General features: G+C 37.5%; 1 non-coding gene across 1 annotated transcript; it reads left to right on the forward strand.

Moving 5' to 3' along the window:
* The first annotated feature begins 14,259 nt into the window (after window positions 1-14,259).
* TRNAE-UUC lies at window positions 14,260-14,344 on the forward strand. Its single transcript has one exon. It is a non-coding gene; the product is annotated as a tRNA-Glu (tRNA).
* The last annotated feature ends 901 nt before the right edge of the window (window positions 14,345-15,245 follow it).

A 15,245-nucleotide genomic window follows, 5' to 3' on the forward strand; every position in this document is an offset into this window, starting at 1 on the left:
CAAATGCTTCTGGTAAATCGGCATTGATAGACTTGCTTAATGGAAGGTTGCCACAAACTTTCAATTTGTAAAAAACACAATATATCAGTAAAGTACAATAAAACAAAGTTTGCCTATTTTGTTTTGCCAGGACCCCATTTATAGGAACTTGGATTCTTTTGGAGTCTTGGAGCAATTTATAAGAAAACAAAGGCTTATCTGGGTTAAGAATCTCACAGTTGACTTGTTGATTTCGTGATTCTTGACAGACCTTTGGACATGAAGCCATATGTGGTTTCAACCTAATTCAAAACTATAATTCTGAATAGGATTTTATAAATTAGAGGGAAAATCTGTCCTGTTATTATGGTGTTTTGTAATGTCTTCTTAGTTGTCTCTTCCCATCATTGTAAAGTGGAGTTACCAAGGATCTGTCAGTCTGGTAGTATGATCTTTGCCCTTGAAATACAGATGTTTGTTTTTGGAGGTTGCCTATCTCTTCTTTGTGAGTTTTCAGCATCCTGTGACTTTCAGATAGGATTTAACATCAATAGACCAGATAAATCACTAGAATTATGTAGATGTTAAATATTAACTAGAGGATGAGGCACCTGGGTGGCTCAGTTGGTTGAGCATTTGACTTTGGCTCAGGACATGACCTTATGGTTCAGGGGTTCGAGCCCTGCATTGGGTTCTGTGTTGACAGCTTGCTCAGAGCCTGGAGACTGCTTCAGATTCTGTATCTCCTTCTCTCTATACCCCCCCCCCCCGCCCCCACACACACACCCGGCTTGTACTCTGTCTCACTCTGTCTCTCAAAAATAAAACAAATGTAAAAAAAAATATTTTTAATGTTAACTAGAGGAAAAGTGAGCTACGTTCAACCACCAAGAGTACAAGATATTAATGGGCTGATGGCTTGTTAATATGTAAGGAAATATAAGATACTGAAGACTGTATTATTGCCTAATTTTGTAGAAACACTGAATACATGGCTTTGCCTATCACTTTATAAGATATCCTGTAGAATAATCCCAGTTTTTATTGATGACAGCATCAGCAGAAAGCAGTGGGTGAGATTTGCAAACTGGAACTGTTGTATGACATTCATCAAGTCCCTTAACTCTCTAAGTTCCTTCATCTGTAAAATAGAGCAAATAAAAATACTTATCTCTCAGCATTCTTTTGAGGACTAAATGAGAAATTACATTGACAAATATCTTTAAATATAAAGCATTATGGATATGTCAGTTGTTTTTTAGTACAAGAACTACCTAGAGAAATATCCAAAAGTAGAAGAGCTCAAAGGCCAAACTCCGCTATTATTTCCTCTAGAGTAACTATGGACAATGTATCTTTTACTTATAAATACCCTGAATTTCAGAGAGCGCTCTGTCTTATAGGAAAATTAATTGAGTAATATCATTAGCTGGAGCCTCTGATGGAAAATGATATGAGAAAATTATAAGCAAAGATTTGAAGAGTTCAGGGAAGCAAGGTATCAGTCTTTTCTGAAGCCTTTGGGGAAGGCTTCTTTGTGAAGCAAAGAATTTTAAGTGCAATTTAAAATTTAAAGTGGGTTTAACCCAATTGGGTCCAATTTAGAGTGGGTTTCTGTGTACTGGGTGGATTTTAGCAGTGAAGATGCCAAGGGGAGGTGGGAGGGCATTCCATACACAAGGAGAGATTTGAATAGAGCTGAATCATTGATGGTGGTGATCACAGACTCTTGTAAAAGTCAAAAGAAAGAGAACAATGGTTTGTGATGTTAGAAATCCTGAGACTCCTCTTGAGAATTTTAGGGGTGGATTTAGGAGTAGGAAGGAAGGAAAGAATGAAAGGACAAGAAGAGAGCACATGTGGTAAGAAGTGAGGGGGGGCACCATGGGTAAGGGGTGCCAAATAACAAAGCAGAGATTAAGGGAACTTTAAAAAACAAAACTAAACATATTTGTCAGGCAGGGAAGAAATTCACTGAGTGGACACACAGGCGGAAATGTGTTGTAAAGGGAGTTTTAGGTAGTTGTCTTAAAGATTGAAAACTAGCACTCTTGGAGCACCTGGTTAAGCAGTAGGTTAAGCGTACAACTTCAACTCAGGTCATGATCTCACTGTTTGTGAGTCTGAGCCCCAAGTCAGGCTCTGTGCTGATAGCTGGGAGCCTGGAGCCTGCTTCAGATTCTGTGTCTTCCTCCCTCTCTGCCTCTCCCCCACTTGTGCTCTCTCTCTTTCTCTCTCTCTCTGTCAAAAATAAATAAACATTTAAAACATTTTTTTTTTACAGAAAACCAGCACTCTGGATAGGGTGTAATGTTCTTTGGTCTGTGTGTGATTGGTTAAAGTAGTCCTTTTGTCCATTGGTCAGGAAAAAGTCTTAACTATGTCTAGAAGAGAGTCTGAAATCCTGGGGTAATTCAGATTTTGTGATCATTTGTCAGCTTCAGTTTGTTAGAACAAATTGTCATAACACCCAATATTCAATTTCAATATCTTCTAAGCAAATGTTGCTAAAGGCAGAAAATTTCCTTTTATATGGGTTAGCCAGAGGAAAGATGAGTGAGATAGCTTAATGTCGAGAGGAACATTATTTTGGCTTGCCTTTGGCTCTCTCTTGCCTCATGGTATGTCTACTTTGATTCTAGGCCCTTATCTCAGAATGACCACTGTTAAATTCTATGCTTCCATGCATTCCCTTTTAAAAATAGCTTTATTGAGATATAATTCACTTATAGTACAATTCACCCATTTAAAGTGTACAGTTTTGTGGTTTCTAGTATATGTGAAAGTGTCACCAATTTTAGAACATTTTCATCACCTTGAAAAGAAATCTCATACCCTTTAGCTATCACCTTCTTATCTCACCATCCCACTCTCCTAACCCCCTACTCAGGCCTAAGCAACCGCTAATCTACTTTCTATGCCTATAAATCTCACTGTTTGGACTTAAATAGGAATGGAATGAATACTACTTGGTCTTTTGTGACTCGCTTCTATCACTTAGCATAAGGTTTTCAAGTTTTATTCATGTTGTAGCATTTGTCAGTACTTTATGTTGCCAAATAATATTCCACTGAATTGATGTACCACATTTTGTCTATCCATTTAGCAGTTGATGGACATTTGAGTCGTTTCTACTTTTAGGCTATTAAGAATAATGCAGCTATAAACATTCATGTACAAGTTTATGTGTAAACATATTATTTTGTTTCTTTTGGTTATATATCTAAGAGTGGAATTTCTGGTTCATATATTAACTATGTTTAAAAATTTGGTAAAGTGCATACTATTTTCCAAAGTGGTTGTCCCATTTTACATTCCCACTAGCCGTGTATGAAGCTTCCAATTTCTTCTCATTCTTGCCAATACTTGTTGTTATTCAACTTTTTAAAAAAGATTTCTTTTTAAGTAATATCTATACCCAGCAAGGAACTCAAACCCACAACCCTGAGATCAAGTGTCATATGCTTCACTGACTGAGCTAGCCAGGTGCCCTTATTCAACTTTTGGATTCTGGTTATTCTGGTGGGCCCAAATCGGTATCTTATAGTGGTTTTGATTTGCATTTCCCTGATGGCTAATGATCTTGAGCAACATTTTTGTGTGCTTATTAGTTGTATGAATTTCTTAATGCAGAAATGTCTATTCAAATTCTTTGCCCATTTTCAATTGGGTTATTTGTGATTTTTTAATTGTTTAATTGTATGTTCCTGTACATAAGAACCTTATGAGATATATTATTTGCAAATACAGTTGTTTCTCATTATTCATGGATTCCATATTTACAAATTTTCCTACTCACTGAAAAATTTTTTATTTAATTCATATTTTTAAAAAGTTTATATCCAAGTTAGTTAGCATATAGTACAACAATGATTTCAGGAGTAGATTCCTTAATGCCTCTTACCCGTTTAGCCCATACCCCTCCCCAAACCCTCAAGTAACCCTCTGTTTGTTCTTTGTATTTGAGTCTTTTATGTTTTTGCCCCCCCCCCGTTTCTATATTATTTTTGCTTCCCTCCCCGTATGTTTATCTGTTTTGTATATTAAAGTCCTCATATGAGTGCAGTCATATATTTGTCTTTCTCTGACTAATTTCGCTTAGCATAGAACCCTCTAGTTTGATCCATGTAGTTGCAAACGGCAAGATTTGATTCTTTTTGATTGCTGAGTAATACTCTCTCTCTCTCTCTATATATATATATACATATATATACACCACATCTTCTTTCTCCAACTGTCGGTGGACATTTGGGCTCTTTCTACACTTTGGCTATTGTTGACAGTGTGACTATAAACATTGGGGTGCATGTGTCCTTTTAAACAGCATACCTGTATCCCTTGGATAAATACCTATTAGTGCAATTCCTGGGTTGTAGGGTAGTTCTATTTTTAGTTTTTTGAGGAAACTCCATACTGTTTCCAGAGTGGCTAAACCAGTTTGCATTCCTATCAGCAGTGCAAAAGAGATTCTCTTTTTCTGCATCCTCACCAACATCTGTTGTTGCCTGAGTTGTTCATGTTAGCCATTCTGATAGGTGTGAGGTGGCATTGTCATTGTGGTATTGATTTGTATTTCCATGACGATGAGTGATGTCGAGTATCTTTTCATATGTTCATTGGCCATCTGGATATCTTCTTTGGAGAAGTGTCCATTCTTTAGCCCATTTCTTCACTGGATTATTTGCTTTTCTGGTGTTGAGTTTGATAAGTTCTTTATAGATTTTGGATACTAACCCTTTATTTGATATGTCATTTGCAAATATCTTCTCCCATTTCATCGGTTGCTTCTTAGTTTTGCTGATTATTTCCTTTGCTGTGAAGGAGATTTTTATTTTGATGAGGTCCCAATAGTTAATTTTTGCTTTTGTTTCCATTCCCTCCAGAGGCATGTTGAGTAAGAAGTTGCTGTGGCTAAGGTCAAAGAGGTTTTTGCTTGCTTTCTCCTCATTTGATGGCTCCCTGCCTTACATTTAGGTCTTGTATCCATTTTGAGGTTATTTTTGTGTATGGTAAGAAAGTGGTCCAGGTTCATTCTTTTGCATGTCACTGTCCAGTTTTCCCAGCACCATTTGCTCAAGAGACTGTCTTTATTCCATTGGACATTTCTTTCCTGCTTTGTCAAAGATTAGTCGGCCATACATTTGTGGGTCCATTTCTGGGTTCTCTATTCTGTTCCATTGATCTGAGTGTCAAAATATGAGGCACTTTATAGTCTGAAAACTAAGGAGGAGGAGAGATGTGGTGTTCCTGATGAGCCAGGTTGGCCTAGTTGGACGGGGCTTAGTGTAATGGCTCTGTTCTCCACTAGATGGCGCCACTTAGCTTACTGGGGTGGATTGTGGTGGGGCCTGTAGGTCTGTGTGTGCATGGGAGGGTGGGGTGAAAATGGCGTCACTCAACTACCCAGTCTCTAGTATCGGAACTCTGTGCTCTCCCAGACCAGGAATCGTGCACCCGTCCTTTGTCTCTGGCCTCCATCCACTCCCCGGTTTTACATTATCTGTGACCCAGCCATCAGGTTGCAAAGCAGCACTCCCTCCTGAGTTTTATCTCAGGTGCAGCTGTGTTTCCCCACGCCTTACTTCTGAGGGACTGGGGGGTTTGAACTGCTTAGATCCTCTGGGGGAGGGTCTCATTGAGTAATGGCTAGGTGCCAGCCGCACCCAGGAACATTCCTGGGACTGTGCTGCTGCCGATGTCCAGATAGTGCGTCTGTGTGCCAGCCTACCCCAGAAAAAGTTCACCCGATCATGTAGCAGCATCGTTTCAGGGATTATGGAAAATCATGCGTGGCCCCAGGACCTCCTGGACCCACTATGCTCCTGGGGATTCACCCTTCCTACCAGAGCACTGGTCAGGTATGGAGCTGCAGAGTTTATAGGGTCCTAATGGAATTTAAACCCTCACCTTTCTTGTTTCTGCCTTTTTAGTTCAGTCCTCGCGACTGGGTACCACTTTTCCACTTTATCTCCAGCTGCTTTTGTGGGCTGTGCTTTTCCCATACTCCCACCCCATCTCTGTCTTCTCTCTGCAAGCAAAAACAGCTCCCTACCCTCCGCGGCTTCTCTTTCCTTCAGTTCACGTCTCTGTGCCACATACCTACTGAGTTCTGTGGTTCAGGTGGTGCCGATTGTTGTGTTAATCCTCAAATCAGTTTTCTAGGTGTGCAGGAAGGCTTAGTGTTGATCTGGCTCAAATAGAGCCATGGACACGAGACAGAAAAAAGACTTCCATGCTGTTCCACCCTCTTGGCTCCTCCTCCCTACTCACTGAAATTTATCTGTAGCCCCAATCAATACTTGCAGTGCTTTCACATTCAAGGACATGTAGATGTGCAGAGTGGCAAAAAAAAACCCAAAAAAACAAAAAAAAAAATTAAGGTTCCTGGTGTGCACCTTCCCAGGTAAGGTGGCATAAAGCAGACTTCTGCTTTCTTGTTTCAGCTCTCATGTTGTAAATAAGTTTCCTTTTTCTGGTCTATTTAGTGACAGATTTAAAAAAAATTTTTGGGTATTTTTGTGCTTACTGTTGGTCACTCTGCTGTTTAAAATAACTTTCAAGTGTAATGCTGAAATGCTGTTTAGTGTGCCTAAGTACAAGAAAGCTGTGATGTGCCTTAAGGAGAAATTATATGTGTTAAATAAGCTTTTTTCAGGCATGAGTTGTATTGCTGTTAGCCATGAGTTCAGTGTCAGGGAATCGACAGTATATATTTAAAATGTTGTCTTTAAACAGAAGCACACACAAAAAAGGTTATGAATTCATTGGTTGATAAAAATGCTGTGACCACCCACTTGCAGAAAACTAATCCTGTATTTTCCTTAGGAGCAATGATTCACTATTTGTTAATTCAGTGTTTGTAGTAACTTTATAGAACACAGTTACTGCGAATAATGAGAATCAAATATATATTCCCTCAGTTTTTTGGTTGCTTTTTCACTTTCCTGATGGTATGCTTTAAAACATAAACCTTTCATTTAATTTAAATTCAAGTTTGTAATATACAGTGTGGTCTTGGCTCCAAGTGTAGAGCCCAGTGATTCATCCCTTACATCCAGTGCTCATCCTAAAAAGTGCCCTCCTTAGTACCCATCATCCATTTAGCCCATCCCCTCACCCACCTCCCCTCCAGCAATCCTCAGCTTGTTCTCTGTATTTTAGTGTCTTTTGGTTTGCCTCCCTCTCTGTTTTTATCTTATTATTCCTTCTCTTCCCCTATGTTCTTCTATTGTGTTTCTCATATTCCACATGGGTCAAATCATATGGTATCTGTGTTTTTCTGACTGATGCATTTCACTTAATAATACACTCTAGGTTCCATCCACGTTGTTGCAAATGGCAAGAATTCGTTTTTCATCACCGAGTAGTATTCCATTGTAATTGCTGGCTCAAAGGGTAGTTCTATTTTTAATTTTTTGAGGAACCTTCATACTGTTTTCCAGAGTGCCTGCACCAGTTTGATTTCCCACCAGCAGTGCAAAAGTGTTCCCCTTTCTTCACATCCTCACCAACATCTGTTGTTTCCTGAGTATTTTAGCCATTCTGATAGGTGTGAGATAGTATCTCATTGTGGTTTTTATTTGTGTTTCTCTGATAATGAGTGATGTTGAGCATCTTTTCACATATCTGTTAGCGCTTTGGAAAAGCACTATTCATGTCTTCTGCCCATTTCTTCACTGGATTATTTGTTTTTTGGACTTTGAGTTTGATAAATTCTTTATAGATTTTGGATACCAACCCTTTATCTGATATGTCATTTGCAAGTATCTTCTCCCATTCTATTGGTTGCCTTTTAGTTTTATTATTGTTTCCTTTGCTATGCAGAAGCTTTTTCTCTTGATGAGGTCCCAATAGTTCACTTTTGCTTTTATTTCCTTGCCTCTTGAGACCTGCCAAGTAAGAAGTTGCTTTGGCTTAGGTCAAAGAGATTGCTGCCTGTTTTCTCCTGTAGGATTTTGATGGTTTATGTCTTATATTTAGATCTTTTATCCATTTTGAGTTCATTCATGTGTATGGTGTATGAAAGTGGTCCAGGTTCATTCTTCTGCATGTCATTGTCAAGTTCTCCCAGCACCATTTGCTGAAGAGACTGTCTTTTTCCACTGGATACTCTTTCCTTATTTGTTGAAGATTAGTTGGCCATGCTATTATGGGTCCATTTCTGGGCTCTCTGTTAAATTCCACTAATATATGTGTTTTTGTGCCACTACCATACTGTCTTGATGATTATAGGTTTGTGATACAGCTTAAAGTCCAGAATTGTTATGCCTCCAGCTTTTGTTTTCTTTTACAGCATTATTGGCTATTGGGGATCTTTTCTGGTTCCATACAAATTTTAGGATTGTTTTGTTTTTAGCTCTGTGAAGAATGCTGGTGTTATTTTGATAGGGATTGCATTGAATGTGCAGATTGTTTTGGATAGTATCAACATTTTAACAATATTTGTTCTTCCAATCCATAAGCGTGGAATGTTTTTCTATTACTTTGAGTCTTCTTCAATGTCTTTCATAAGCTTTCTATAGTTTTCAGTGTACAGATCTTTTACCTCTTTGGTTAGGTTTATTCCTAGGTATTTTATGGGTTTTGGTACAGTTGTAAATGGGATAAATTCCTTGACATCTTTTTCTGCTGCTGTATTCTATATACAACCAATTTCTGTACGTTGATCTTTGTATCCTGAAATGCTGCTGAATTCATTTATCAGCTTGAGCATTTTTCAGCTTTTCCATATAGACTATCATGCCATCTGCAAAGAGTGAAAGTTTGACTTCTTCCTTGCCTATTTGGGTGCCTTTTATTTCTTTGTCTTGTCTGATTGCTGAGGCTAGGATTTCCAGTACTATATTGAACAACAGAGTGAGAGTAGACATCCGTGTCATGTTCCTGATCTTAGGGAGCAAGCTCTCAGTTTTTCTCATTGAGGATAATATTAGCTGTGGGTATTTCATATATAGCTTTTATGATGTTAAGATATGTTCCTTCTATCCATACTTTCTTGAGAGTTTTTATCAACAAAGATGTTGTATTTTTCAAATGCCTTTTCAGCATCTATTCTATTGAAAGGATCATATGGTTCTTATCCTTTCTTTTATTAATGTGATGTATCATGTTGATTGGGATGCAAATATAGAATCAGCTCTGCAGCCCAGGAATAAATCCCACTTGATCGAGGTGAATAATTCTTTTAATGTACAATTGAGGGGCACGTGTGTGGCTCGGTCAGTTGAGTGTCTGACTTCAGCTCAGGTCATGATCTCACGGTTTGTGCATTTAAGCCTTATGTTGGGCCCTGCCCTGACAGCTCAGAGCCTGGAGCCTGGTTTGGATTCTGTGTCTCCTCCTTGTTCTGCCCCTCCCCCACTCACACACCATCTCTGTCTCTCAAAAATAAATAAACGTAAAAAATTTTTTTTACTGTACTGTTGAAATCTTTTTAGTAGTATCTTGTTGAGAATTTTTGCATCTTTTTAGTGGGATCGTTGTCTGGTCTTGGAATCAAGGTAATACTGGCTTTCCTTCCATTTCTATCCTTTGGAACAGTTTGAGGAGAATGAGTATTCACTCTTCTTTAAATGTCTGGTAGAATTCCCCTGGGAAGCCACTGGCCCAGGATTCTTTTTTGGGAGATTTTTGATAACTGATTCAATTTCTTTGCTGGTTATGAGCGTGTTCAAATTTTCTATGTCTTCCTGTTTGAGTTTTGGTAGTATGTGAGTGCCTAGGAATTTGTTCATTTATTCTAGATTGTCCAGTTTGTTGGTATATAATTTTTCATAGTATTTGCTTACAATTGTTTGTATTTTGGGGAGCCTGGATGGTTCAATCAGTTAAGCATCCGACTTCTGCTTAGGTCATGATCTCACGGTTCGTGGGTTGGAGCTCCACATCGGGCTCTGTGCTGACAGCTAGCTCAGAGCCTGGAGCTTGTTTCAGATTCTGTATTTTCCTCTCTCTCTGACCCTCCCCTGCTCATGCTGTCTCTCTCTCAGAAATAAATAAAACATTAAAAAATTTTTAAAAATAATTATTCGTATTTCGGTAATGTTGGTTGTGATCTCTCCTCTTTCATTCGTGATTTTATCTATTTGGGTCCTCTCTCTTCTTTTTGAGAAGTCTGGCTAGGGGATTATCAATTTTGTTTATTCTTTCAAAAAAATCAGCTCTTAATTTCATTGATCTGTTCTACTGTTTTTTGTTTGTTTGGTTTTGGTTTTTGGGTTTTTTGTTTTTTGATTCTATATCATTTATTTTTGCTCTAATATTTATTCCCACTTTTCTGCTGACTTTGGGCTTTATTTGCTGCCACTTTTCTAGTGCCTTTAAGTGTGAGATTATGTGTATATTTGGAATCTTTCTTGTTTCTGGAGATAGGCCTGAGTTGCAGTGTATTTTCCTCTTAGGACTGCCTTTGCTGCATCCCAAATGGTTTGGACTGTTGTGTTTTCATTTTCATTTGCGTCCATGTATTTTTTAATTTCTTCTTTAATTTCCTGTTTAACCCTTTCATTTTTTAGTAAGATGTTCTTTAGCCTCCATGTATTTGAAGACTTTCTACATTTTTTTCTTACGGTTGATTTCAAGTTTCATAGCATTGTGATTTGAAAATATGGTATGATCTCAATTTTTTGAACCTGTTGAGGGCTGATTTGTGATCCAATATGTGATTTATTCTGGTGAATGCTCCATGTGCACTTGAGAAGAACATATATTCTGTTGCTTTACCTTGAAATGTTCTGAATATATCTGTTAAGTCCATTTGGTCCAGTGTGTCATTCAGAGCCATTGTTTCCTTATTGATTTTCTGCTTAAATGGTCTTTCCATTGCTGTAAGTAGAGTATTAAAGTCTCCTACAATAATGATATTATTATCAGTAAATTTGCTTATGTTTGTGATAATTTGATTTATATATTTGGGTGTTCAAGTTGGGGCATAAATATTTACAATTGTCTCTTCTTGATGGATAGACCCCTTAATTATGACATAGTGCCCTTCTTCATCTGTTATTACAGTCTTTGTCTTAAAATCTAGTTTGTCTAAGTATGGTTACTCTGGCTTTCTTTTGACATCCATTAACAAAAACATAAATATTATTAATTATGATGAAGACCAGTCTGGTTTTTTTTTTCTTTTGTTGCTTATGCTTTTGGTGTCATATCTAAGAGTCCTTTGCCAAACCCCAGGTAATGAAATTTTACTCCCATATTTTCTTCTAAGAGTCTTATAGTTTAAGCTCTTACATTTAAGTCTTTGATCCATTTTCAGTTTATTTTTATGTATGGTGTGAAGTAAGGGACCAATTTATATTCTTTTGCATGTGGTTATTTAGTTGTTCCTCCGTTATTTGTTTGAAAAAGCTATTCTTTCCCTATTGCATAGTCTTGCCACTGGTGTTGAAAATCAGTTGACTGTTGATTTAAGAGTTTATTTCTGGACTCTTAGTTCTTTCCAACCATTTATGTCTATTCTTATGCCAATGCCAAACCGTCTTATTGACTAATACTTTATAGTAAGTTTTGAAATTAGGAAGCATGAGTCCTTCTACTTTGCTCTTCTTTTCTAAGATTATTCTTGGTATTCTGGTTCCTTTGCAATTCTATGTGAATTTTAGAATAAACTTGTCAATTTCTATATTAAAGTCAGCTGGAATTGTGCTGAGGGCTGCATTGAATCTGTAGACTGGTTGAGGGAATATTGCCATCTGAACAATGTTAAGTCTTCCTGATCATGAATGTAGAATGGTTTTTCCCAATTAGGTAAATTTATTTTCTGCAATGTTTTATAGTTTCCAGAGTATAAGTTTTACACGTCTTTTCTTACATTTATTCCCAAGAATAAAAAAATCCATTTCCTAATTTTTCATTATAGTCCATCCATTCTTAACTGTTTATACTCTTTCAATAATTCTCTGTTCTTTCATGTCTCTGAACCCTTATAAATACTGTTCCCTCAGGTTCCTGGGTGGCTTAGTTGGTTGAGCCACCAACCCTTGATTTCAGTTCAGGTCATGACCCCCAGCTCATAGGATTCAGCCCTGCATTTGGGTCTGTACTGACTGTGGAATCTGCTTAAGATTCCTTCTCTCCCCCTGTCCCTCTCCCTAGCTTGTGTGCATGATCTTTCTCACATAATAATAATAGAAATAAAATATTGTTCTTTCTGCTTGTAAAGTCTTCCACCCCAGGTCTTATTATTGAATTCTTATGTATTATTTAAGACTCAGTTCTTCCTCTATAAAACATTCTATGATTCTTTTCACTACATTTCTTTTTTTTTAAAGTACAAGGAATTAGATGCTGATTATATTTCCTTATCAAATTTGCGTAGTAAGGTAGCCTAGCTCGGTAGTTGAGAGCATGGATTTTTTTGATCAGTGGATCCAAATCCCACTTCTACCATCACCTTTAACTTGCCTTGACCTCTCTGAACCTCGGTTTTATTATCTATAAAATGAGGGCAAAGTGTGTAACTTTTTACATCAATTTCTTATTTCACAGTCTTATTGAGAGGATTATATGTAGTGATATTGACAAAGACAGTTCCTGGTCTGTAGTGAGTCTTTATTATTTATATCTACTTAATTTTAAAACCTATTTTATTTTCACCAGTCTATATTGTTCACATAAACTGTGGTTGATAAATATTTGTTATTGGAAAACCTATAGAGCTGGTGATGGTGATGGTGACGGCAGGAGTTTTAGTGGTAGCTATTTTAGCGGGAACTCAGTTCTAAAGGAGAGCATCAAATGTCTTTCTTTTCTAATGAAAGTATCAGCATAAGATCCAATTACCTCATCATAAGCCAAATGTCAAGCTTTTCCAGCCATCCTCTGAGAGCTGTCTTATTGGAAATGACTGCCCTTTCATTAAATACACTTTATGCTACAATTTCTTGATTTTTTAATTGTCAACTGTACTGAGAATTCAAATGGCTATTACAAGTCAGTAAAATCTACAGACCATAAATGCTTTGAGGTCTAGTTCTGTGTATTATTCACTTTCCATGTGAATATCTTAGTACCTAGTAGTACCATGGACACAATGAGATTAAAACGTGTGATGATAATTTAAGTAAAGAGCCCTAGATATAAAAATTTTAAGACTATTCTCAAGAGCATATCATATGAAAGTGCATTGGAAAATATATATTTTCATAAAGGAAATCAAATTTCTTTCATGGTTTTAATTATCATCTCATTTTCTTAATAAACCTAAGACCTCAGAAGATGTTCTGTGTCCCTATTCAAATGAGCAAGTTGCTGCAAATATTGTAACTAATAAGCTCGTTTATAAAACATATTTGACTGGGGCACCTGGGTGGCTCAGTCGGTTAAGCGTCCGACTTTGGCTCAGGTCACGATCACACGTTCATGGGTTTGAGCCCCGCGTCGGGCTCTGTGCTGACAGCTAGCTCAGAGCCTGGAGCCTGCTTCAGATTCTGTATCTCCCTCTCTCTCTGACCCTCCCCTGCTCATTCTGTTTCTCTCTCTCAGAAATAAACAAAACATTAAAAAAAATTAAAAATATATATTTGATTTACACTGACTATGCTTGATTTATACCAAGAGCTATCAAAATGACTTTGCCTCTTTTTTGGACAGCAGATCACAAGGATGTGCCAAAAGGAGTCTTGTCATTATGTGCTACAAATATTAAGGAAGAAATATTTTAGAAATGACTTAAAACAACTTTGACTTTGGAATCAAATTTCAAAATAGCATGTCCAATGTATGCATGAATTTAGTTAATACATTTAGGTAAATGTTTGTCCACCATTTCCCTTCCCTTCCCTTCCCTTCCTTTTTTTCTTTCATTCTTTCTTTCCTAGAGTATTATATCACTGGGAACTTGAATCTTGTGAGTAGTGTAACCAATATAAATAGATTTTATACTTCTGACATGCTTACACTACTTCTGGTACTCATGCCCATTCATGTATACATTTCTTTACTCTCCATGCTCTCAAGGTGTTCTTATTCACCTGGATATCATTTCCTATGACATTTTTTTCTTCTCTAGTGTAAAGGCTAATTTCACAATGATTGGGTTAAATCACTTCTCATAAAGATGTTTGTGTACCCAATGTCATATCTTACTAGAATGTTAACAGCAGTGACAAGCTAGAACATTAGGTTTTGCCGTACAGTTATTCTTGTGCCCTGGAACAAACTCCGGAGATTCTGTGATGCAGATTTTCCTTCCTTCCTCCCTCCCTCGCTTTCTCCCTTCCTTCCTTCCATTAATTCAATCATTCTTCCATCAAAAATAATTATTGTTGGGGAGCCTGGGTGGCTTAGTCGGTTAAGCGTCCGACTTTCACTTGGGTCGTGATCTCGCGGTTCGTGGGTTCGAGCCCCGCGTCGGGCTCTGTGCTGACTGCCAGCTCAGAGCCTGGAGCCTGTTTCGGAGTCTGTGTCTCCCGCTCTCTCTGACCCTCCCCTGCTCACACTGTCTCTCTCTCTCTCCTAGAAATAAATAAAAAATATTAAAAAAATAATTATTGTTGCATGTTTTGTGTCTGGTATTCTTTAGGGTTTTGAAGACACATTGATAAATGTGAGAAAGATGGAGAACCCATTTTTATTTAGTTAGTTGTTTGCCTCTGGAGAAGCCTGTTTCCCCACTAGACTGTACGTGTTTGTTTTGTTCCTCCTGATATTGTCACTTTTAAATAATTTGATTGCAAAGCTTGACAGTCCATGGAAAATTTATATATTTGAAGAACTGAAAAATGAAAACAATTATTCTGTAACTTATTAGGAAGAGGGCAAATTGGGCCCCAAGTGGAAGCAATCTTATCCCTATTTATTTGTTAAACTTCTTAGCTATTTTTTGTGGAAAACTTAAAAAAGAATATTAGAGTTGGGAGTGACTTAGTAATCAATTTGCAAAATCCCTCCCTCCCTTTCTAGTGAGGCTAGAAAACTTAAGGTCCCACTGTTGTTATACGACAGAGTTGGGACTTTAACCTAGGTTTTTAGTGCCAGATCTTTGATCATTTTACTACACTGTGACCCTGTGTGAAGATCACCTCAAAAGAGTGATTCTGTTTTATACTTACTTTAGCCTTTAGAGACCACAGTGCAATTACATCTCCCTAGATAAATATCTTAACTCTGGAGAGAGATTTTGAGCAAATCAGGATAATCAAATGTGGCAGATGTTAGTTGGCATCATATTTCAAGAAGAAATAACTTGAGTTGGCTGAGTCCTGGAGCTTATACTTGTCTCTTACATGAAAATGTTGCATGAAAATGTGTTGGGGCTT

Source organism: Hyaena hyaena, unplaced genomic scaffold (assembly GCF_003009895.1).
Source record: "Hyaena hyaena isolate Hyena2069 unplaced genomic scaffold, ASM300989v1 scaffold_935, whole genome shotgun sequence".
NCBI classification, from domain to species: domain Eukaryota; kingdom Metazoa; phylum Chordata; class Mammalia; order Carnivora; family Hyaenidae; genus Hyaena; species Hyaena hyaena.